The sequence below is a fragment of the Nicotiana tabacum genome, chromosome 22 (genome assembly GCF_000715075.1).
Source record: "Nicotiana tabacum cultivar K326 chromosome 22, ASM71507v2, whole genome shotgun sequence".
Taxonomy (NCBI): domain Eukaryota; kingdom Viridiplantae; phylum Streptophyta; class Magnoliopsida; order Solanales; family Solanaceae; genus Nicotiana; species Nicotiana tabacum.
Genome location: NC_134101.1, coordinates 192,593,671 through 192,620,275, shown reverse-complemented (window position 1 = coordinate 192,620,275; position 26,605 = coordinate 192,593,671).

Below are 26,605 nucleotides of genomic sequence, written 5' to 3'. Positions count from 1 at the left end.
GAACCTGCGCGAGCTGCCGCTGAGGTACCACCTGCAGTTCCAGCCGGAGTCCAGGCACCTGATATGCCTACTGCTACTACTACTCCACTCATGTGCATGTATACCACCTTGGCTCAGGCAGGGTTGCTTCCCCTTGCTGCAGCCACATCTCAAGCCGGGGGAGGAGCACAGACTCCCGCCGCCCGCACTCCTGAGTAGTGAGTACATGTTGAGCAGGTTCCTGAGATTATTCCTGGACCGCCTGTAGCGCCAGTTCAGCCCAAGGACGGGGCAGTGGCTTTTGAGGAGGAGCAGCTGAGTCTTGAGAGGTTCAAGAAGTACAAGCCTCCTGTATTCAGCGGTCTAGCATAGGAGGATGCTCTAGGATTTCTAGATGAGAGGTACCGCATTCCCGTACCATGGGTATATCAGGATCGAGCGGGTTTTCCTTCACTACCTTCCAGCTTTGAAGAGCCGCCTATAAGTGGTAGTGCACCTATGAGTTAGACAGTCTATGAGGTTACTTCACTAACTTGGACTCAGTTTTCAGATATGTTCCTCAGAGAGTATGTTCCTCAGAGCCTCAGGAATGTATGGCGCACAGAGTTTGAGCATTTGTGCCAGGGTGCTATGACTATCTCAGAGTATGCTGTCTATTACACTAGTTTGGCTAGGCATGCACCAGCCCTCGTTTCTACTGTTCGTGAGAGTGTTCACCATTTTATTGAGGGCCTTATTCCTAGCATCAGGTCTAGCATGGCTCACGAGTTGGAGATGGATATTTCTTATCAGCAGGTGGTGAGCATTGCTAGGAGGATTAAGGGTATGCATGCTAGGGATAGAGAGGAGAGGAAGGCCAAGAGGTCTCGAGAGTCGGGCCATTATTCTGGTGCCCGTACCCCAGCTGTAGGTCATCATGGTAGGGGTTATATGAGTTGTCTTGTTTATTCAGCTCTTCCAGTAGCCAGTAGTGCTCCAGCTCCTCCTAGGCCTCAAGACCCTTATTATGCACCTCTGGTTTCTAGTGCGCCTCCTGCACTGGGTGCTTTCAGAGGTCAGTCTAGAAGACCTGGTCCGAGCTAGTCACAACCGCCACATCCTCCCAGAGCTTGTTTTGAGTGTGGTGACACATGCCATGTGGTTAGGGATTGCCCTAGACTTGGGAGGAGTGCAGCTCCACACACTTCTCAGTCATAATATGCCCCGTAGAGTTCACAGGCTATGATTACATCTCCAGTTTCTATCCCACCTACTCAGCCAGCTAGAGGTGGTGGTCGGGGAGGTAGAGGTCGCCTTAGAGAGGGAGGAAAGGCCAGATAATATGCCCTTCCTGCCCGTACTGAGGTTGTTGCCTCCGATTCTATCATCACAGGAATTATATTGGTTTGCCATAGAGATGCACCGGTTCTATTCTATCCAGGCTCTACTTACTCTTATGTGTCTTCTTATTTTGCTCCGCATTTGGGTGTATCTCGGGATTCTGTGAGTTCTCCTGTTTATGTTTCTACTCCTGTGGGAGATTCTCTTATTGTGGACTGCGTCTATCGGTCGTGTTTGGTTGCTCTTACCAGAGCTGATTTATTGTTGCTCAGCATAGTAGATTTTGATATTATCTTAGGCATGGACTGGTTGTCTCCTCATTATGCTATTCTTGATTGTCATGCCAAAACCGTGATGCTGGCTATGCCAGGTGTACCGTGTATTGAGTGGAGGGGTACTTTAGATCACACTCCCAGTAGAGTTATTTCTTTTCTTAAGGCTCAGGGTATGGTTGAGAAGGGGTGTGATGCGTACTTAGCTTATGTGAGAGATGTAAGTATTGATACCCCTTTAGTTGATTCAGTCCCAGTAGTATGGGATTTTTTCGATGTGTTTCTAGCTGATCTTCTAAGCATGCCTCCTGATAGAGATATTGATTTTGGCACCGATCTGTTGCCGGGCACTCAGCCCATTTTTATTCCTCTATATCATATGGCTCCTCCTGAGTTGAATGAGTTGAAGGATCAGTTACAGGAATTGCTTAATAAGGGTTTTATTCAGCCCAGTGTATCACCTTGGGGTGCTATTGTCTTGTTTGTAAAGAAAAATGATGGTTCTATGCATATGTGTATTGATTATCACCAGTTGAACAAGGTTACAGTGAAGAATCGTTATCCTTTTCCTCGTATTGATGATCTGTTTGACCAGCTTCAGGGCGCACGGGTGTTTTCTAAGATTGTTTTGCGCTCACGTTGCCATCAGTTGAAGATTTAGGAGCCAGATATCCTGAAGACTACTTTCAAGACTCAGTATGGTCATTACGAGTTCCTTGTCATGTCATTTGGGCTGACCAATGCCCCAGCAGCCTTTATGCATTTGATGCACAGTATATTCTGGTTGTATCTTCACTCGTTCGTCATTGTCTTTATTGATGATATTCTGGTGTATTACCGGAGTCGGGAAGATCATGAGCAACACCTGAGGACTGTGCTTCAGACTCTAAGAGAGAAGAAGTTATATGCTAAGTTCTTGAAATGTGAGTTTTTGTTAGATTTAGTGGCATTCTTAGGCCACGTGTTATCGAGTGAGGGCATTCAAGTGGATCTGAAGAAAATAGAGGTCGTGCCGAGTTGGCCCAGACCATCCTTAGCTACAGATATTCGTAGTTTCCTTGGTTTGGTAGGTCACTACCGTCGCTTTGGGAGAGGTTTTCATCGATTGCAGCCACCATGACCAGGTTGACCCAGAAGGGTGCTCCGTTCCAGTGGACAGAGGAGTGTGAGGCAAGCTTTCAGAAGCTCAAGACAGCTTTGACCACAGCCCCAATTTTGAAATTGCCTACAGGTTCGGAGTCTTATACGTTCTATTGTGATGCCTTGAGGGTTGGCCTTGGAGCGGTGTTAATGTAGGACTGTAGAGTGATTGCCTACGCGTCTAGACAATTGAAGATACATGAGAAGAACTACCCTGTTCACGACCTTGAGTTAGCTGCCATTGTTCACGCCCTGAAGATTTGGCGCCATTACTTATACGGTGTGCCTTGTGAGATTTATACTGACCATCGGAGCTTGCAGCACTTGTTCAAGCAAAAGTATCTAAATTTGCACTAGAGGAGGTGGTTAGAGTTGCTGAAGGACTATGACATCACTATCTTGTATCACCCGGGCAAGGCCAATGTGGTGGCCGATGCTTTGAGTCGCCGAGCGGAGAGCTTGGGGAGTTTGGCATATCTACCAGCATCAGAGAGGCCTATGGCGATGGATTCATGCCTTAGCCAGCCAATTTGTGAGATTGGATCTTTCGGAGCCCAGTTGGGCTCTAGCTTGCGTGGTTTCTCGGTCTTCCTTATTTGATCGAATTAGGGAGCGGTATATGATGACCCTTATTTTCTTGTCCTCAAGGACAAGGTTCAGCATGGTGATGATGGGGTATTGAGGATGCATGGTCGGATTTGTGTACCCAATGTTGATGGACTTCGGCAGTTGATTATGAAGGAGGCCCATAGCTCGTGGTATTTCATTCATCCGGGTGCCGCAAAGATGTATCAGGATTTGAGACAACACTATTGGTGGAGGCGGATGAAGAAACATATAGTTGGATTCATAGCTTGGTGCCTTAACTGTCAGCAGGTGAAGTATGAGCACCAGAGACCGGGTGGGTTACTTCAACAGATAGAGATTCCAGAGTGGAAGTAGGAGTGGATCACCATGGACTTTGTAGTTGGGCTCCCATGGACTTTGAGAAAGTTCGATGCTATTTGGGTGATTGTGGATCGGCTGACCAAGTCCGCTCATTTCATTCCTGTATGTACTACTTATTCTTAGGAGCGGTTGGCATAGATTTATATTCGGGAGGTTGTTTGTCTACATGGTATTCTGGTTTCCATCATTTCAAATAGAGGTACTCAGTTCACATCACAGTTCTAGAGGGTCGTTCAGCATGAGTTGGGTACTCCGGTGGAGTTGAGTACAACATTTCCCCCTCAGACGGACAGACAGTTCGAGCGCACTATTCATATTCTTGAGGATATGCTCCGTGTGTGTGTGATCGAGTTTGGAGGGTCTTGGAATCAGTTATTGCCATTGGCGGAGCTTGCTTACAACAACTGCTATCAGCCCAGTATTGAGATGGCACCGTATGAGGATTTATATGGGAGATGGTGTAGATCCCTGGTGGGTTGGTTTGAGCCAGGTGAGGCTAGTCTATTGGGCACAGACTTGGTTCAAGGTGTTTTAGAGAAGGTTAATGTGATTCAGGATAGACTCCATACAGCCCAGTCCAGATAGAAGAGTTATGTGGGCCGAAAGGTTCGTGATGTTTCCTATATGGTTGGAGAGCAGGTTATGGTTCGAGTTTCGCCTATGAAGGGCGTTATGAGATTTGGGCAGGAAGGGATGTTGAGTCCGAGGTTTATTGGCCCTTTTGAGATATTGAGGCGTGTTGGGGAGGTTACTTATGAGCTTGCCTTACCTCCCAGCTTGGTAGGAGTTCATCCGGTATTTCATGTTTCGATGCTTTGGAGGTATCACGGTGACCCGTCGCACATGTTGCATTTCAGTTCAGTCCAGTTGGACAAGGATCTAACCTATGTTGAGGAGCCAGTGGCAATTGGGCAGGCAGGTTAGAAAGCTGAGGTCAAAGAACATTGCATCCGTGAAGGTTCAGTGGCGGGGTCAGCCGGTCGAGGAGGCAACCTGGGAGACCGAGCAGGATATGCACAGCCGTTACCCTCATCTTTTCACTACTTTAGGTATGTCTTTATGCTCGTTCGAGGACAAACGAATGTTTAAGTGTAGGAGGATGTGACAACCCGGCCGGTCGTCTTAAGAATTTATGCCTCGATCCCCTATTAACTGCTTTCCCCAAGTTTATTTATGCTATTTTTGATTTGTCCGGATGTTCGGTTTCAAGTTTCGGAGAGTTTTAGGACACTTAGTCCCTTAATGAGAGCTTAAGTGTTGGAAAGTTGACCATAGTCGAAATAGTGTGAAAACGGCCTCAAAATGGAAATCTGATTGTTTTGTTAGCTCCGTTGGGTAATTTTGGGCTTAGGGGCGTGTTCAAATTGTGTTTTGGAGGTCCGTAGCTAAATTAGGCTTGAAATGCCGAAAGTTGAATTTTTGAAGTTCCGATCCGATAGTGAGATTTTGATCCGAGGGTCGGAATGGAATTCCGGAAGTTGGAGTAGTTCCATAGTGTTGAATGTGACGTGTGTGCAAAATTTTAGGTCATTCGAACGAGGTTTGATAGACGTTTTGATCGAAAGCGTATTTTGAGAATTTTTGAGTTCTTAGGCTTGAATCCACGGTTAATTCGAGGTTTCGATGTTGTTTTAGGTGTTCTAAGGATTGGTACAAGTTTGGGTAGCGATTTGTGACTTGTTGGTGCCTTTAGTTAAGGTCCCGTAGGCCTCGGGATGATTTCGGATGGTTGACGGAAAGATGTTGGAATTTAAGTTGCAGCTTCAGCTGCTGGTTCTGACATAACCGCACCTGCGGTTTGGGTTCCGCAGGTGCGTCACCGTAGAAGCGAAATTTAGGGAGGTCAGTAGGTTCTGCAGATCTAGGAGATTTACCGCAGAAGCAAAACCGCAGATGCGGAAATAGGTCTTTAAGTGAAAGTTGCAGATGCGACCTAGGCTCCACAGAAGCGGGACCGCATATGCGGTCCCAAGGCCGCAAATGCAGAAATCGCTGGGCAGAACATATAAATTCTTGCCTTCGCGAAATTTAGCCATTTTTCATCTTTTCAAAACGGAAGAAGCTTGGGGAGCACTTTTCAAGAGAGATTTTTAGAGGGGTTCATTAGGGTAAGGTCTTTGGTCCCTAAACTCGTTATAGAAGTGATTTTATCAATTTAAGCATGAAAAATTAAGGAAAATCAGTGGTAATTTGGGGGTTAGGGCTTGTATAATTAGAGACCTTTGAGTGATTATTTGAGGGATATATTGAAGTCCAATTTTCGTACTCTTTATATGACTGAACCCGTGAGAGTGCGAGGTTTTTGAAAATATAAATTTTACCCGATTCCGAGACGTGGACCTGAGGGGCGTTTTGGTCATTTTACATAATTTCGCTTATTATCTTAGAATTTAATTGTAGAATCAGTTACTTGAAGTGTTATTTACGTTATGCAATTAAATTGAATAGATTTCAGTCATTTGGAGTCGAGTACTCGTGGCAAGAACGTGGTTACGGGTTGATTTTTAAGCCGGTTCGAGGTAAGTGGCTTGTCTAACCTTGTGTGGGGGATCTTCCCCTTAGGATATGATATATTTGATAATTGAAATGCCTTGTACATGAGGTGACAAGCGCGTACTTGATCTAATTGTTGAAAATCTAGTTTTTCCTTAAGTATTTCAATTGAGTTCTTTTTCCTGTTTTATTCTACTTGTGAATTTAGCATGTTGCTAGTTTAGAAAAGTATGTTTAGTTGACTTAATTGCCTATTTGCTTTAACTGCCTTAATTGCATTATGTGAAGCATGTTAGTCTAGAATTAATTGTTTACTTGGTACAAAATTTAGCTTAATTGGGTATTCTTGTGTTGTTGGTGTGTGTTTTTACTTTGGGACTACGGAACGGCGTCCCGAGAGATCCTCTGTACGTATTTATGATCTGAACTGAGGTCGGGATACCAAGAGATCCCTGGCACATATATTGAGGATACCAAGAGATCCTCGGGATACCGAGAGATCCCTAGCATATATTGAGGATACCAGGAGATCCTCGAGATACCAAGAGATCCCTAGCATATATTGAGGATGCCAAGAGATCCTCAGGATACCGAGAGATCCCTATCATATATTAAGGATACCAAGAGATCCTTGGGATACTAAGAGATCCCTAGCATATATTGAAGATACCAAGAGATCCTCGGGATACCAAGAGATCCTAGCATATATTGAGGATACCAAGAGATCCTCGGGATACCAAGAGATCCCCGGTTATCATCCTTGTTGTGAGTGGTACTTCCTTGTGGTTTGCCTTCATCTCTGTTTCCGTTATTGTACTCTTATTATCCTGTGTAGATTCTTACTGTAAATTTTCAATTGTACTGCTTATCTTATCTTGTCATCCTTATATTTATTTAATCTCAGTAGGGCGCTGACCTTCCTCGTCACTACCTAACCGAGGTTAGGCTTGGCACTTACTGAGTACTGTTGTAGTGTACTCATGCCTTTTCTGTGCATGTTTTTCATGTGCAGATCCAGGTACCGCTACTCAGGCCTATCATCCTTGAGGAGGCGACTGCTCTAGAGACTTCGAGGTACATCTTCCGCGTCCGCAGACCAAGAAGTCCCTTTCTATTCCTGCTTTTAGTATTTAGCCCTTCTGTATTTTTTTTGTTCTTATTAGACATTCCAGAGTTAGATTTGTGTAGTATTGATCTTAGCTTGTGATTCGTGGGTTTCCGGGTCTTGGATTTATGTATTGGTATGGAAAGTTAAACATGGTGTGAGCCGAGCGGCACATTTAAACACTATTACTACTTTATTTCTATTTTAAATTGTTTTACTTCCGCAAAAATTTGGTTTTTCTTCCGCAAATTAGGCTTACCTAGTCGTAAAGACTAGGTGCCGTCACGATGGTTCATGGAGGGTGAACCGGGGTCGTGACATATACGCCACACACATGGATTTTCACATAGCAATTAAGTCGGGGATCCCTAATCCCTCAAGTCAAAGTTAGACACAACACTTACCTCAATCCAACGGCCAACTCAAAGCTGAAATACCATTTTTTTTCTAGATTCCACCTCTGATCCACTCGTATCTAGTCATAATTAACTTAATAACATCAATTATCACTAAAGAAATCAATTCCAATGCAAAATTATAAGTTTCCCAGCATTCTTTCCAGAAAGTCAAAAACCGACCCTGGGCCCGCCTGGTCAAAACTCGAGGTTTGGACCAAAACCCATTCACCCAATCACCAGCGAGCCCAACTATGCAATTGGTTTTGGAATCCGACCCCTAATCGAGGTCTAAATTCCCAAATTTGCAAAATCCCCAATTTTTCTCAAAATCCCTAATTCTACCATAAACGAACAAGATTTACGACTAGAAATCTAATGGGTGTAGATGGAAATTGAAGAAAATGACTTAAAGAACACAAACCTAGGATTTGGTGTTGAAATCCCTCTTCAAAATTGCCCTAGGTCGAATTCTAGTGAAAAAGATATGAAAACTTGAACAAATCCCGACTTTGATTCTGCTTTAAAATCATTGGACAGGTCCCGACTTTGATTCTGCTTTAAAATCATTGGACAGGTCTTCTTCGCGTTTGCAAGATGCCCATCGCATTCGCCGAGGCATACTCTCCCCATCCGCTTTCGCAAGCCTAGTGTTGCGTTCGCGATGAGAACCTTTCCCCTCCCCCAGGTCACATGCCTTGCATTCGCGATATCATGGTCGCGTTCGCGAAGGGCAATGCCCTCAACGCTCCGCGTTCGTGACCAGTGCTTCGCATTCGCATAGAAGGATTTCTCCTTCGGACCATCTTACTCTTCACGTTCGCGAGAGTTCCCTCACGAACGCGAAGAAGGAAATACCAGATGACAACTGAAGCCAAAAACACCATAATTTTCAAGTTTAAAATATCCCGTAGCCTATCCAAAACTCATCCGATCCCTTGGGACTCCAAACGAAACATGCATAGAAGTCTAAAAATATCATACAAACTTTCTTGCGCGATCACATTGCCAAAATAACACCTAAAACTATGAATTTAGCATCGAATTGCATGAAATTTTCAAGAAGGTTTCAAAACTTCTATTTTATCAACCAAAGGTCTGAATCTCGTCAAATCAGTCCCGACACTCACCAAATTTCACAGATAAGGTATAATTATCATAACAGACCTGTATCTGGCTTTGAAACCACAATACGGACCCGGTATCAACAAGATCAATTATTAACCAAATTCTTAAAACCTTTATAATTCCAGTTTTACAATTTTCATCACAGATTCATTTCCTGGGCTGGGGACCTCGGAATTCGATTCGGGGCATACGCCCAGGTCACATATTTTACTACGGACCCACCGGAACTATCAAAACACGGGTCCGGATCTGTTTACCAAAATGTTGACCGAAGTCAACAAGGCCAAAAATTATTATTTCATCAATTTTCCACATAAAGGCTTTCCAAAAATATGTCCAGACTGCACATGCAAATCGAGGAGAGATAAAATGAGGTTTTTAAGGCCTCGAAACACAGATTCGAGTTCTAAAACAGAAGATGCCCCTTTGGATCGTCACAAATGCATAATTATAATTTCCCCAAAAAAGTCAAAAATCGACCCCTAGCACGCTTGGTCAAAACCCAAAATTTGGATAAAAACCCGATTACCCATCTACCCCCGAGCCCGGATATATAATTGGTTTTGGAATCCGACCTAAATTTGAGGTCTAAATTCCCAAATTTCGAAATTCCTAAGTTTCTACCCAAAAATCCCCAATTCCACCATGAAAACCCCTAGATTCTAGGATGAAATCTTGAAAAAAGAATAACATATTGAAAGAAATGAGTTAAGATTCATTTACCTATGATTTGGGGAAGAAAGGGTCATTGGAAAATCGCCTCTTGAGGTTTAGGTTTTGAAAAATGAGAAAATGAATGAAAAATCCCGTCTAAGCCTAGACTTGTCAGCTGCAGATGTCGTATTTGTGACCTGAGCTTCGCAAATGCGAGAAAAGTATCGCAAATGCAAACTCCTCGCATTTCTGCAGCCATCGCAAATGCGAAGTCCCAGTACCAAATGAAGACCTGGACTTCCACAAATGTGGACTATTCTTTGCAAATGCGAACTACCCATTCCCCTCCCCTACTTCACAAATGCGAACATTCTTCGCAAATGCGAGGCTCGCATTTGCGAGCCAGACCTCGCAATTGCGAAGTCTGCAGACCTGAAGCATACCGACAATTATTCTTAAGCCCAAGTCACTCTGTAGCCTATCTGAAACTTACCCGAGCCCTCGGGGATCGAAATCAAACATGCACACAAGTCTAAAAACATCATACAAACTTGCTCGTGCGATCAAATCGCCAAAATAACACCTTGAACTACGAATTTAGCACCAAATTGCATGAAATTTTCAAGAAAGTTTCAAAACTTCTATTTTCTCAACCAAAGGTCCGAACCACGTCAAATCAGTTCCGTTCCTCACCAAATTTTACAGATAAGGCATAAATATCATAATGGACCTATATCGGGTTTCGGAACCAAGATTCAAACTCGATACCAACAAGATCGAGTATTAATCAATTTCTTAAAACCATTATAATTTCAGTCTTACAATTTTCATCAAAAATTAATTTTTCAGGTTAGGGACCTCAGAATTCGATTTTGGGCATACATCCAAGACTCATATTTTACTACAGACCCATCGGAACCGTCAGAACACGGGTTCGGGTCTGTTTATCTAAAATATTGACCGAAGTAAATAAAATCTACTATTTAGGCCAAAAATTACTATTTAACAATTTTCATATAAAAGCTTTCTGGAAGCACGTCCAAATTGCGCACGCAAATCGAGGAGAGGTAAAGTGAGGTTTTTAAAGGCCTCGGAACACGGAAATGTGTTTTAAAACAGAAGATGACCTTTTTGGTCATCACAATCTCCACATCTACAACAACCATTCGTCCTCGAACGGACATAGAAAAGTACCTGAGCTGGTGAAAAGATGGGGATATCTGCTCCGCATATCGGACTCAGACTCCCAGATAGCTGCCTCAACAGGCTGACCTCTCCACTGCACTCGAACCGAAGGATAACTCTTTAATCTCAACTGATGAACCTGCCGATCTAGAATAGCTACCGGCTCCTCCTCGTAGATCAAATCATTGTCGAACTGGACAGTGCTGAAATCTAACACATGGGATGGATCGCCATGATACTTTCGAAGCATGGACACATGAAACACTGGATGCACCGCTGATAAACCTGGTGGCAACACGAGTTTGTAGGCCACCTCTCCCACTCGATCAATAATCTCAAAAGGTCGAATGAACCTAGGGCTTAACTTGCCCTTCTTCCCAAACCGCATCACACCCTTCATGGATGACACCCAAAGCAACACTCTCACTTCGAACATGAATACTACATCATAAACCTTACAGTCGGCATAACTCTTTTGCTTGGACTAAGTTGTACGAAGTCTATCCTAAATGATCTTAACCTTATCCAAGGCATCCTGCACTAAGCTTGTACCCAATAACCGAGCCTCCCCCGACTCAAACCACCCAACCAGCGATCGACACTGTCTACCATATAATGCCTCATAAGGAGCCATCTGGATGCTTGACTGATAGCTGTTGTTGTAGGTAAACTCTGCTAACGGTAAGAACTGATCCCAAGAATCTCCAAAGTCAATAACACAGGCGCGGAGCATATCCTCCAAGATCTGAATAGTACGCTCAGACTACCCATCCGTTTGAGGATGAAATGTTGTGCTCAACTTGACCCACGTACCCAACTCATGATGTATTGCCTCCAGAAGTGCGAGGTAAACTGCGTACCTCGATCAGAAATGATAGACACAGATACACCATGAAGATGAACGATCTCGCAGATATAAATCTCTGCCAACTACTCTAAAGAGTAGGAAACTGCCATAGGAATGAAATGCGCTGACTTGGTCAGCCCATCCACAATAACCCATACTACATCGAACTTCCCCCGAGTCCGTGTGAGTCCAACAACAAAATCCATGGTGATACGCTCCCACTTCCACTCAGGAATCTCTATCTTATGAAGCAAACCACCAGGTCTTTGATGCTTGTACTTTACTTGCTGACAATTAAACACTGAGCTATATATGCAATAGCATCCTTCTTCATCCTCCTCCACCAATAATGTTGCCGCATGTCCTGGTACATCTTAGCGACACCCCGATGAATAGAATACCGGGAACTGTGGGCCTCCTCTAGAATCAACTCATGAAGCCCATCCACATTAGGCACACAAATACAACCCTACATCATCAAGACTCCATCATCTCCAACGGTAACCTGCTTGACATCACCGTGTTGCACTGCGTCCCTAAGGATAACCAAATTAGGGTCATCATATTGCCGCTCCCTGATACGCTCAAACAAGGAAGACCGAGTGACTATACAGGCTAGAACACAGCTGGGCTCAGAAACATACAACCTCACAAATTGACTGGCCAAAGCCTGAACATCTAAAGCAAGCGGTCTCTCACCGACTGGAATGTACGCAAGACTACCCATACTGGATGACTTCCTACTCAAAGCATCGGCCACCACATTGGCCTTCGTGGGATGATACAATATGGTGATATCATAGTCTTTCAATAGTTCCAACCACCTTTTCTTCCTCAAATTGAGTTCCTTTTTCTCGAACAAATACTGTAAACTCTTATGATCCATGAACACCTCCCACGACACACCATATAGATAGTGCCTCCAAATCTTCAGCGCGTGAACAATGGTTGCAACTACTAAGTTATGAACCGGATAGTTCTTCTCATGAATCTTTAATTGTCGTGAAGCATATGCAATAACCTTGCCACCCTACATCAATATTGCACCAGGTCCAATACGATATGCGTCACAAGATACTGTTAGGGCCCTGAACCTGTGGGCAATACCAATACCGCCGCCGTAGTCAAAGCTGTCTTTAGCTTCTGAAAGCTCACCTCACACTCGTCCGACTATCTGAATGGGGCACCCTTCTGGGTAAACCTTGTCGTCGGGGATGCTATAGATGAAAACTCCTTCACAAACCGACGGTAATAACCTGCCAATCCCAAGAAACTCCATATCTCTATAGGGGATATGGGTCTAGGCCAGTCCTTGACTACCTCAATCTTCTTAGGATCCACCTGAATACTTTTTGCTAATACGACGTGACCCAAGAAAGCAATTGAACTCAACCCAAACTCACATTTCGAAAACTTAGCATATAACTGGTTGTCCCTTAGGGTCTGAAGAACTATCCGAAGATGCAGCTCATGCTCTTCTCGGCTGCGGGAGTAGCTCAAGATATCATTAATAAAAACAATCACGGAGGAATCTAGAAGGGCTTGAAAACCTGATTCATCAAATCCATGAATGCTGCTGGGGCATTTGTCTATCCAAATGACATCACTAGAAACTCATAATGCCTATACCAGGTCCGAAAAGTTGTCTTAGGGACATCGAATTCCCTAATCCTCAACTGATGATAGCCAGACCTCAAATCGATCTTTGAAAACACCTTTGCACCCTAAAGCTGATCAAATAAGTCATCAATTCTCGGCAATGGATACTTGTTCTTGATGGTGACTTTGTTCAACTATCGATAGTCTATGCACATCCCCATCGACCCACCCTTCTTCTTTAAAAACAACACCAACGCACCCCAGGGCGAGACGCTAGGACTAATAAAGCCTAATCAAGCAAATTTTGCAACTTCTCCCTCCATTCTTTCAACTCTAGCGGGGCTATGTGGTACGGCAGAATAGAAATAGGTTGAGTGCCCGGAGCCAAATCAACACAAAAGTCAATATCCCTGTTGGGTGGCATCCCCATCAGGTATGTAGGAAATACCTCTAGGAACTCCCGAACAACTGGTATAGAAACCATGGAAGGAACCTCCGCACTAGAATCATGAACATAAGCCAAATAAGCCAAACACCCCTTCTCGACCATACGCCGAACCTTCATATAAGAAATAACCCTACTGGTAGAATAACCAAGAGTCCTTGTCCACTCTAATCGAGGCAACCCCGGCAATGCTAAGGTTACGGTCTTGGCATGACAGTCCAATATAGTGTGAAAAGGTGATGCCCATTCCATCCCTAAAATGACATCAAAATCAACCATATCGAGAAGTAGGAGATCTACGCTAGTCTCAAGACCCCAATAATAACCACACAGGAACAATAGACACGATCTACGATAATAGAATCCCCTACCGTTTTAGACACAAACACGAGAGCACTCAGAGAATCACGAGGCACAACCAAATATGAAGCAAAATAATATGACACATAGGAGTATGTAGACCTTGGATCAAATAGAATTGAAGCATCTCTACTGCAAACCGAAATAGTACATGTGATAACAGCATCGGATGACTCAGCCTCAGGCCTGGCTGGGAAAGTATAGCATCGGGGTTGGGCCCAACCACTCTAAACCATGTCCCTAGGATGGACTCCTACTGGCTGACCTCCACATCTAGCGGCCTGGCCTCCACCTCTAATGGTCTGACCTCCACCTCTAGCGGGCTGACCCCTACCTCTGGCTCACTGACCCCTACCTCTAGGTGGCTGAGCGGGCGGTGCTAGGATCATGGCACGAGAACCCAGCTGCTATGACTGAACACCCACTAATCTCGGACAGGTCCTTCAGATATGCCCATACTCACCACACTCAAAGCATCCGTCCTAATATTGCGGCTGTGGAAACTTAGACTAACCTTGACGAGTCAACTGACCGTGATAATAACTCTGAAGAGGAGGTACCCTGATAGGAGCTGGTAGTGCACTATAAGCTGGCTATCCTGAAGGAGGTACATAAGGACCACGACTCCCTAAAGCTCCATAGGATGTCTGAAGCGCTGAATGAAATGGTCTGGGAGGATGGCCTCTACCAAAAGTACCCCGGCCTCCAGATGAGGCCCCACTGAATCCACCCAAGTGACGAGGCCTCTTGTCAGACCCCTGACCACTCCCCTGAGATAGAAACATCTCAACAGGTCTGGCCACGCTAGCTACATCCTGGAAAGAAATTTCACTCCCTGTCTCCTTAGCCATCTGCAATCTGATAGGCTAATCAAGTCCCTCAATAAACCTCCTCACCCTCTCTATCTCTCTCTCTCGGTAGGAAGTATAAAAAGAGCATGACAGTCCAGATCAACAAATCTAGTCTCGTACTGAGTGACGATCATAGAACCCTACTGAAGCCACTCGAACTACCTCTGATAGCCCTCTCTCTGAGTGATAGGAAGATACTTCTCCAGGAATAGCTGAGAGAAATTGTCCCAAGTAAGAGCTGGTGACCCAGTTGGTCTGGCCAAATAAAAATCCCTCTACCATTTCTTGGTAGAACCTGAAAGACAAAAGATAGCAAAGTCGACCCTATTGGTCTCCACTATCCCCATGTTCCGTAATACCTCGTGACAACTGTCTAGATAGTCCTAGGGATCCTTTGAAGATGTACCTCCATAGGTAGTGATGAAAATCTTGGTAAACCTATCCAATCTTCATAAAGCCTCAGAAGACATAGTTGATCCATCGCCAGTCTATGCTGCAAAACCAAGTAGAACTACCCTAACTGGCTAAGTTGCCGGAGTCTAAAACTGGGGAACCATCTGCTCCGGAGTGTGAGTAGTGAGAGTCTATGCTACTCCCCCAGCCAGAGAGACGGTTGGTGCTACAGGGAATGTGCATACCTGAGTAACACTCTCCATCAGGCCCACTAGACGGACCAAAGCATCCTGAAGTACCTGGGTAGCGATGAACCCCTCTGGAACCTAAGCTGGCCCTGTTGGAACGGTATGGGTCGGAGCCTCCTCATCAAACTCTACCTAAGTCTCTGCCACTGGTGCTGCTGCTTGAGCTCTAGGTTGAGCCCTGCCCCTACCTCGGCCTCGGCCTCGGCCTCTACCTTCGTAAAAGCTACCACTGGGGGCCCAGGCTACTGCTTAGCTGATGAAGTGGTACACGTTCTCACCATCTGCAAAGGAACAAGAGTAGAAAGTTCAATTAGCATTGAGAGACCAAATCACACGAACGAGAAGAATAGAAGCGAAATTGCTCCTAACTCTGTAGCCTCTAGGGGATAAGCACAGACGTCTCCGTACCGATCCCTCAGACTCTACTAAGCTTGTATGTGAATTGTGAGACCTAGGCAACCTAGTGCTCTAATACCAATTTGTCATGACCCAGAATTTCCACCATCGGGACCGTGATGGCGCCTAACATCGCACTCGCTAGGCAAGCCAACGTTAGAGTTTTTATTCACATTTTCCTTGACATTTCATAGTTTAAAATTAACAAAGATAAATTCAACTAAAATAAATGCGGAAGTATATAATTAACCGGTTATCTATATACTATTAACAATACCGAAACTGTTACCACCCAGACACTGATGTCACAATCCACGAACACACTATGAATATCTACAAACATTAGTCTGAAAGAAGTTACATTTGTTTCGAAAGAAATGAAAAGAGGAATGTAGAACATAAGAGGGGACGCTAGGGCCTGCTGACACCATCAGTACTACCTTTGGTCTCCTAGATGAAATACCTACAACTGACCTCTTGATCAGCCACAACCAGCTCCAAAATCTGCACAGGAAGTGTAGAGTGCAGTATCTGTACAACCGACCCCATGTACTGGTAAGTGCTGAGACTAACGTCGATGAGGTAGTGGAGAGGCTATGGCAGGGCATTTACAATATAACCTGCATATAGTATATAATAAATCAAAAAGGGAGTACGAGACAAAATGAAATAGGAACTTGCATCAAAATGTATACAGAACTCAAATATCTTATCGGAACCCAGCTATAAACAATCCTTAAGAGAGTTACAAAACTACAGAATAAATTTACAGCTGAAGAATAATACATCAACAACAAACTAATACAGCACGTATCCCGATCCCACCATATAATTAGTAACAATATGAACATTCACCCTTATTACTCTGTATCAATCAATCCTTATTATTCATGTTGCGGTGCGCAACCCAATCCCACCCTACAATAACAATCCACCCTTATTACTCCTCATTATATCACCCTTATTCCTCATGTTGTGGCGCGCAACCCGATCCCACCAGACAATCATATTTCACCCTTATTCCTCCTCAATATATTACACTTATTCTTTTTATTGCAATGTGCAACCCAATCCCACCATATCAGTACCAATCACTCAATAAGAACAAGAATTTCACAATTTAACTCAAAACCCTCCACAATATTTAAGCCTTAAACCAAAGCAAAATAAAGGCTATACAAATATGAAACTTCACTCAACTAAAATTACATGGTGAGACCAACCAAAATATACCTTGAACCACCGATAAACCATCTTAAGCCAATAATATAATACGATGAAACTACAGGGTATTTAATACCTTCAATTAGGGCTACTTATCGGGCGGATTGAGCGGTTATTTACTCTTAACGGTTTGGATTATCGGTTATTGGGTTTTAAATGTATTAATACGCTATCCACCCGATAAGATATCGGGCAGATTGGTATCGGTTTAGCTCTTATCGGGCAGTTATCAGGTGATTTATCGGCCTAATTCAATCTTTATTTTAAATAGAATAGAAATTTTGAATTTGAAACTGAAACTTCTATACATGATTTTAAGAAGCAGAAGATTTCACACTTCTATTTAATGATTGGAAAAGGCTCACTACGAACTTGGGTACTAATTTGGTACTCAATGAATATGGTGATTGAAGGGTTCATATCATGCTTGCAGATGCAAACCTTTCCTGTAATTTTGGGAATGACCCCAGGAAGCACCTAACAAAGTTGATACAAATAATGATTAATTGAACTGCGCTTGAAGATACAAACTGAATAGCTTAAAGTTGTACAATGATCTTAGGTTCTCTTTTGCAGATATTATCCAAAAAAGAAAATTATCATAATATTCTATTATGCAATTGATGTAAATGTTATTTGGGTATGGTCATCTGTTTTCATTTTTATATGGAGCAGTCTATTGATACGTGAAACTCAAAAGGAAGCTGAACACTTCATATGTTGAGCCCGTGCATTTGCACGGGCAACCTCCCTCTAGTATGTGTGTGTATATATATATATATATAAATATATATTCTTAATGGGTTAACGGATTATCCTTAAGAAAATTAAATAATCTGTCCCCAAACCGATAAGTCATTAATAAAAAAATTTCAATCCATTCCCCGTCCCTTAAACCGTTAACTTGATACCAATAAGCCATTAAGCTTCAATTTCGGTTCAGTTTTCGGTTTTGGTTCATTTTTGAACACCCTTACCTTCAATAAAGAAAACAACATCTAACAGGAAACAATTAAATATGCAAACACCAATAAGCATGTAGCAATTAAGACAGAAGGACAATATATTAGGAACAGGGAAGGGAACATGCTAAACAGATAATTTGGCGGGGCATAAGTACTCGTCACCTCACCTATACATCACACACATGGATTTTCACATAGCAATTAAGATTAAGTTAATAATCTTAATCTCACAAGTCATAATCAGAATAGATTTGGAAGAACAATTCTCAGTTTGAAGCTTTAAATTTGGAAGGTTTGACCAAGTTTTGACTTTTTAGTATTCAATCTCGGATTTGGATTTTTATGATTTGGTTTGCACCGTTAGGTTATTTTGGACTTGTGAGCGCATCCGAAATGTATTTTGGAGGTCCGTGGTAGATTTAGGCTTGAATTAGTGAAATTGGAAATTTGGCATTTTTCGGCCGGCAATGAAAATTTTGATATCGGGGTCGAAATGGAATTCCAAAAGTGGAGTAGGTCCGTTGTGTCATTTGTAACGTTTGTACAAAATTTCAGGTCATTCGGACATGGTTTGATAGACTTTTTGATCGAATTCGAAATTCGGAAGTTTTGGAATTCTTAGGCTTGAATCCGAGGGTGATTCTATGTTTTGATGTTTTTGAGCGTTCTGAAGGTTGAAACAAGTTTGAATGATGTTATGGGATGTGTTGGCATGTTTGGTTGAGGTCCCGAGGGCCTCAGGTGAGTTTCAGGTGGTTAAACGGATCAAATTCTTGTTTAGAAAGTTGCAGATTTTCCTTCAGGTCTGTTGCAGACATTTTGTTCTTCGTGATCGCTTAGAAGGGTCCACGATTGCGTAGGCTTATTTGGGGGCAGAGGTAGAGTGCTCTATACGATCACAGAGTTTGGGTCGCGATCGCGTATGTGTATGAAGTAGTGCTTCGCGAACGCGTGGTCAGAGTCACGTTCGCGTAGAGGGAAGTGATCTGAAGAGGGGCTGAGGTGATTGCTCTACGCAATCGCGTGGGTCTGTGTGGTATAGCTTCGCGATCGCGTGGAGTATATTGCGATCGCATAAGGTTAAATGAGTTCAGTCAGTCTTTGTACTTCGCGATCGCGATTAAGGAATTAATGCCTGGGCAGAATGTTTAAATAGCCATGTTTGCGATTTTTGTTCTATCTTCCACCAATTTTGAGCGATTTTGGAGCTTTTTGAGAAGGATTGAAGAGGGAATCAAAGGGAAACTCTTAGAGGTAAGATTTTTCGACTCAATATTTTTTTCTATTGTAATTTCTACCTAATTAGACATGAAATTTGTGGAATCTAAAGCCTAAAATTGGGGACTTAGGGCTTGAAATTGAAGACTTTGATTTGAGGATTTGAGGGGTCGTTTGTTGTCGTATTTTGATGTATTTGATATGTATGAACTCGTGAGAGTGTAAGGATTCTAGTTTTGTAATTTTTATCATAATCCGAGACGTGGGCCCGGGGGTCGCGTTTGGCTAATTTTGGGATTATTTATGTAAATTGGTTATTTTCGAGTGGGCTTTGTTTTCTTAGCATATTTTGATGGTATGAATCTAATTTTGGTTAGATTTGGAGCGTTCGGAGGTCGAGTCGAGAGGAAAAGGCATCGTGGACTAGAGTTTGGACCGGAGGTAAGTAATGATTGTAAATGTTGTCCTGAGGGTATGAAACCCCGGATTTCACATCGTTGTGCTACTTTGAGGTGATATACACTCTAGATGTTTTATAAGTTGTATTACCATGTTTGCTAGCCTATCTCAAGTTGTATCCTTAAATTGTTTCTTGACATCCTGCTTAGAGTTTGCATTTGCTACATCTGTTCTTGGATCAATAATGTTGTACCACCTTTGATTCAACTAAATGACCTTTATTATAGCGTCCATGCTACACACTTAACGTACTTGTTTGATTGAGAAATCAGCAACTAAAACCATGCCTGCTATACATTCTTAATAAGTCACATAGGCATGTTATTATATCCTGAACTCATGTAATGAAAAAATCATTAGCATGGCTATTGTGTTATCTGCTTTTTTGATAAGTTCTGTAGCCATGAAATCTTGTAAAAGCCTCCTTGCGTATAGGTTGGGTGAATTCTGTTGACCTTTCATGTTTGTACTCATGAACTTTCTATTTACTCTCATTCAGGAAAGACCCTTGCCTAAGTTATTATATTCTTCACTTGAAATTGCCTTATAGAATAGAAGTTAAACTATACCAGCCTTAATAACTTAGTAGTGTAGGATCTGAAATGGAAATCTGTTGTTGTCACTCTTAGGCCTAATGAGACTCACTCATGTTTGCCTGCCTTGTTTGAATGAACAATGCACCATGCTTGACTGAATATCTTGGCTTTTTAAAGATCTAGTGTGAATAAGGATCACTGATTGGGAACCTGATAGGAATCATGTTATTGAGTCTAGATTAATCTGAGATTAACCTTCTTTCTTATATGTGTACTTCTGTTGGTGTTATTGCTCTTTAAGAAGGCATGAACAAGGTTATTAGTCCATGTACCTAGTAGAGTGAGGACTTAACCATGTGTGTAAACGTCTGATTGTTCTAAATACACTATAAGTAGTTGTTAATGTATTGTGAACTTAATTAAGGACTCCTGTAAGTTTGATCTTACCAGTATAACCAATGAAGTTAGCATACGTGTCATCCCTACTCCAAGGATCACTTAACTCAGCATTTTAAAACTTGGAATAGTCTACTGTTGGTTCCTCTAAAAATCTCTGTGTTCCGCAACTATGTTTAATCTTCTTAATGTTCTAATACATATTACAAATGAATGCTTAGTAGCACTGAACATTGATAGTACCTGTAGTAATTGAACTCTATTTTTGGATTATGACTTTGGGGTTAATGATTGCACTTTGATAGTACTTTCTATAGCCTCTGTACTTGAAACCTTTGTGCATGTTGCTGCTCTTATGTTGATTTCCTTATTTGTAACTAAACATTTGGGGAAGAATGAGTGTGAGTTATTAAGGGTAACTGGGGTAGGACCTACTTTGTGGTTAAGGTGCCCTTCCCCGACATAAGCACCGCTCGGGGTTCCTCAGACCCTTGTAAACTCTGAAATGCCAAGGATTCCAAGGGTACTTTGTCCATGAATAAAGTCTCATCATAAGCTCTTGGTCGTTGACTCTCGTTAATCCTCTTAGGATTAATATAAATAAAAATTGGTTTTCACTCTAACAGTGTCTATTTGTTACATCTCTATCTAGTTAAACCTCGCGTTGGCTTTACGTGACGATCCGGCCAGTCATCTCATGAGTTACCGCTCCATCTTCCCCCATTCCAGCTTATTTATGCTTCGTTATCTGTGTTTTATGTGATCGGGTTGATTGGTTTGTGGTTGGTGTGATTTTGGTAAGAAATGAGACACTTAGTCTCTTCTAAGAAGTCTTAAGTTGGAAAAAAAAAAGTCAACCGGATGTTGACTTATGTGTTAGAGGGCTCGGATGTGAGTTTTGATGGTTCGGTTAGCTTCAGGAGGTGATTTGTGACTTAGGAGCGCGATCGGAATGGGTTTTGGAGTTGTAGAGAAGATTTAGGCTTGAATTGGCGAAATTGATATTTGGCAATTTCCGGTTGATAGGCGAGATTTTGATATAGGGGTCGGAATGGAATTTCGAGAGTTGTAGTAGCTTCGTTGTGACATTTGGGATGCATGTCCAAAATTTTAGGTCATCCGGACGAAATTTTATAGACTTTTTGATCGAAAGCATAATTCAAGAGTTCTTGGAGTTCTTAGGCTTGAATTCGATGTAATTTGATGGTTTTGATGTTGTCTGAGGTGTTTTGAAGATTGGATTTGGAGGATGTTTTAGGATGCGTTGGTGCTTTTGATTGAGGTCCCAGGGGCCTTGGGGTGATTTCGGATGGCTAACGGGAAGTTTGGAGTTGAAAAATATAACAAAAAAATGCAGCAGTTATAGTAGGTCCAAGAGGAATGCAGGGGCGCGGCCACGGTAGGCGTCGCGCGGACCGTACAAAAACGGGCGCGGTCGCGATAGGTGTCGCGCGGACTGCGCTGGCTTGTGCGGACCGTAGTCAATTGGTGCGGACCGCAGTCGATTTGGTGCGGCCCGCGGTGAGAAGACTTGAAGGGTACTCTATATAAATACGAGGTTTTGGGTTTTATTTGATATTTTGACATAGAGAGCTCGGATTTTGGCGATTTTTCGAGGGTTTTTCAAGAAATTCATCGGGGTAAGTGATTTTAACTCAGATTTGGCTAGAGTACATGAATCTATCATTGAATTCATCATTTGATTCGTGATTTGGGATGGAATTTGGGAAGAAAATTGTGAAAACTTTCAAAAATGTAAAATAATGATTTGAAGGACCAAATGGTATCGGAATTGGATAATTTTGGTGTGGTTAGACTCGTGAGGGTACGAGGATTCTTAAAATATAAATTTTACCCGATTCCGAGACGTGGGCCCGGGGCTTGGATTTTGCTAATTTCGAGATTTTTGATATTTTTTCGAATGTTTTCGCTTGGCCTATGTTCCCTTAGCATATTGTAACATATTCGTTCTAATTTTCGATAGATTCGACGTGCGTGGAGGCCAATTTGAGAGGCAAGGGCATAGCGAGCTAGAGTTTTTGCCAGTTTGAAGTGAATAATGATTTTATATGATGTCATGAGGGTTTGAAACCCCGGATTTGCACAACGTAGTGCTATACTAAGTTGAGATACACGTTGTGTGACGAGCGTGAGGTTCAATGCTATGGGAATTGGGACTTGGTCCATCCCGAATGATATTTTACTACATTTTTGATTGAGACATATACTTTATTGTTGTAAATTGGGCTTGTTGCCATGCTTGGGGCCTTGTGCCGACCTGTAGAACCCTTAGGGGATTTTGACTGGTTTTCCTCACTTATTTTGTTAAAGAATTTATATCCTCAGTCATGTTTCCAATTGTTTAAGAATGATATGAACCAAATTTTTGAAATGTTAATCATAAATAGGAAGAGATATGAGGGTTGAGATCCCGACCGTACATTATGCCCGAGAGGCTGTGACTTTTAAATGACTGAGAGGGGTTGAGGACCCAATAGTGAGGATAGTTTATATGATATGGATTGGGTTGCGCGCCACATCAGATATATATATTATACACATTATGGATCGGGCTGCACGCCGCAGCAATTACTTATATGGATCGGGCTGCACGCCGCAGCAATTATAAAGCGCTTGGGCTGAAGGAGCCCCTCCGGAGTCTGCACACCCCCAGTGAGCGCAGTCAACTATTATTATTATGGATCGGACTATACGCCACAGCGATATACGGATCGGGCTGCACGCCGCAACGGTATATATATATTTTTTGATTCGGTTATCGTGAGAAGTATATGAATTGAGAACTGAGGATAAGAACGAATAAATGAACTGAAATGCTTGAGGAGCTGATTTATACTGATTATATCTGTTTTACCTGGTTTAAAGAATTTCACATGATTTCCTCATTCACTACTGCTTAAATGATTTTACTGTTTTCATATAGAACTAATTAGTGCCTTTACGTGATTTCATACTGTCAGCCATTATTTATTGTTATTACTCACTGGGTCGGAGTACTCACATTACCCTCTGCACCATGTGTGCAGGTACAGGTATTCCTGAGGCATAGAGCGAGTTTTCCTATCATTCTGTCTTCATCGGAGTTATCGAGGTATCTGCATGGCGTTCGCAGACCCGATTTCTCCTTCTATCTCCACTTATCATTCCGCATTTTAGACATATTTCTGTATTAGATTGTTGAAACCTTGTATTAGAGGCTCAGACTTGTGACACCGAATCAGTGGGCTGTTTTACAGAGATTTTTTTGTGATTATGGTTTCCGCACATTTCATCAGTTAAAATCATACTTCTATTTATATTAAATTGGTATTAAATCCCGAAAATTGATATTGAATTCTAAAGAAAGAGATCGTGAGATGTTAGTTGGTTGGGTTTGCCTAGTATTGTGTTGGGCGCCATCACGGTCGGGGTTGGGGTCGTGACACTTTACTGTACTCTTTAATCACGTTTGTATGAGAAGTTTTATTTTGTGTCTCATACAACTTACACTAGTTGTATGAGGCTCCTTTTTGTCTCACAAATTTGTGGACCCCAATCTTACACTTCAGAGTCTACAGAAATCTGAGTCCACAAAACTGTGAGACAAAAAAATTGCCTCATACAACTAGTGTCAGTTGTATGAGACACAAAATAAAATTTTCCCGTTTGTATGTTACTAACTTATTTTGTTGGGCCTCATGCGGCATCACTAATATCATTTCTATATCTTTGTATTCATGTTCGAATTTGGGCCTGTTGAGTTCTTTAGAAATCAGGCCCAAGTTCCATCCTAGGGTCCATATTGCTGAAGTTTGTCAATGTTGTAGTCGAAGTCTGTTAGGCCTGCATTTCCTTTGGCCCAATTTTAAGTCCAGTTCCCTTTCCTTTTCTTGTTCTTAGATAAATCGAACTTGTTATTTATTCTCTGTATATACTATGATACTAATGTTTTTATTGAATACTTTTACAGTGTTAATCATTTTGGGAACCTAGGCAAACCCAAAGCCCGTAGGTAAAATAACAAAAGAATCCGAGTTTATACTATGTTCCACATTTCTGATTGCTCACTCTTATTAAATAAAAGGTATTGTCTTTGTTCATCACTAACTCTTTTACGAAGTCTTTGAGATTGAACAGATTTTTAAAAGAAATGGCTCCTTTTTTAAAACAGAACTGAACGGGCATTTCAAGACTGGTCTTCAACAAATAAAAACCAAACATGTCTAGTAAATTGCAGTTAGAAGTTTCATGAGTTTTTCCAAAGAAAGGCATACCTCCCGTTGGAAAACAATTCTTCAAAGGTATACCCATGACATGTTTACTTCACTAATTTATAAATAGCCACTTTGTTTTCAAAAGACAAATATTTAAAACATAACCACGTGTAGAAGCCTTTTAACTTTGTAGATGTAAACATTTCAAAAGACCTTTCTACAAATTACAAACATTTTATAAAACCTATGCCTTTTTTTCAAAGTACATATACAACCTCTCATTCAAAAACAAGTAGGCTTTAAAACAAGACTTAAAATAGTTTATAGACATCTACTTCCCTTAGCCTAGCCTAAGTTCTAAGGAGCTACCTCGGGTAGATTTAAAGAGTGCCTAATACCATCCCCTTAGAAGAACAAGAACCCTAACCCAAATCACACTGGTTAGTTGGCTAATAGGATAATAAGCTAATAAACAAATAAGCACCCTAGCATACCCTTAAATATTAGGTGGCGATTCTTCTTTATAATAAAACGAAAAAACTACTAGTTGAATCATATTTTGACCTGTGCAAAATAGAGTGCAGCAGCCGTTATTTCGGATTTCGACCACATAGGCCCAAGTTGACTTTTTTAATTATGATAAAAATTGAACCATTTTCATTCAAGGGTAGTTTCTAAATCTTGTTTTTACTTGTTTGAACAATAATTGACTAGATACGAGTGGTTTGGAGGCTTGTTATAAAGGAAAAGTCGTGTTGATTGTGTTCCAGAAAGAGGTAAGTATCTTGGTTAACCGTGATTGGAGGAAAATAGGGTAGAATCGAGTCTATTCGCTATCTAATCTATGTGTTAGGGGCAGCGTATATGCAAGGTGACTGTTGATATCCAATTTTTCCCTATATATTTTTAATATGCAAAATACTTTCAAAATAGCATATGTATGCATATATAAGTATGTCCAAATATTTTATTATTATTTTTCCTTTATTTTTTTAAATATTTTTAAATCAACTTATTGCCCTATCTTATCCAGAAAAAAACCAATAATTATTTTCAAAATTATCATTTTTGGTGATTCATTTATTGGACTCTCATAGTTATACTAAAATATAGCTAATATAATTTTTGCATATTTTTACAAACTTATTTAGTATTTTTAAAGCTAAAATGCATATAATTGCAATATTAGCCTGTTTTAGATCAATTATATTTAGGTCTATAAAAATTAGGTCCAATATTTTTAATTTGATAATTATGTGTTATTAATCATTCTAGTACCTTTAATTTATTTCCAGAAATTATTCTACTATTCTTTATAAAATAAATAACAGAAGAGTGGCTATTTAAAATATAGCCCAATTGTGTTTCAATGGTAGCCTGAATTGAACCCCAATTTTAAACCCAATTACCCAGCCCAAATCCTAGCATAACCGACCCACGACCCAATTAGAACAACCCTCCCGGATCCCCTACCTACTCATTAAATCCAGGCCGTTGATCAAAATGATCAACGGCCACCACCAACCCTTTCCTAAATTAATTCCTAACTACCCCCAAACCCTAACCATTTCTCACCTACAGCCGCCTCTGAACCCCCCTTCTCTCTCAATCGTCTCTCAATCCCCTCTCAAACCCTAGCCGCCGCCCACAATTGCCACCTGAAAATCTCCCAAATCCATGGCCTCCGAAGCCATTGTAGGCCTTTATCCACTTCCCTTGGCTTATATGTGTTCGGCTACTATGGTTTCAAGGCCAGATTGGGAAAGCCCGGTAAAAACCTTGGTTGGTTTCAGTTCTTATGGCTGTCTCCAGTCATCTTTGACTTTGCTCCGGCC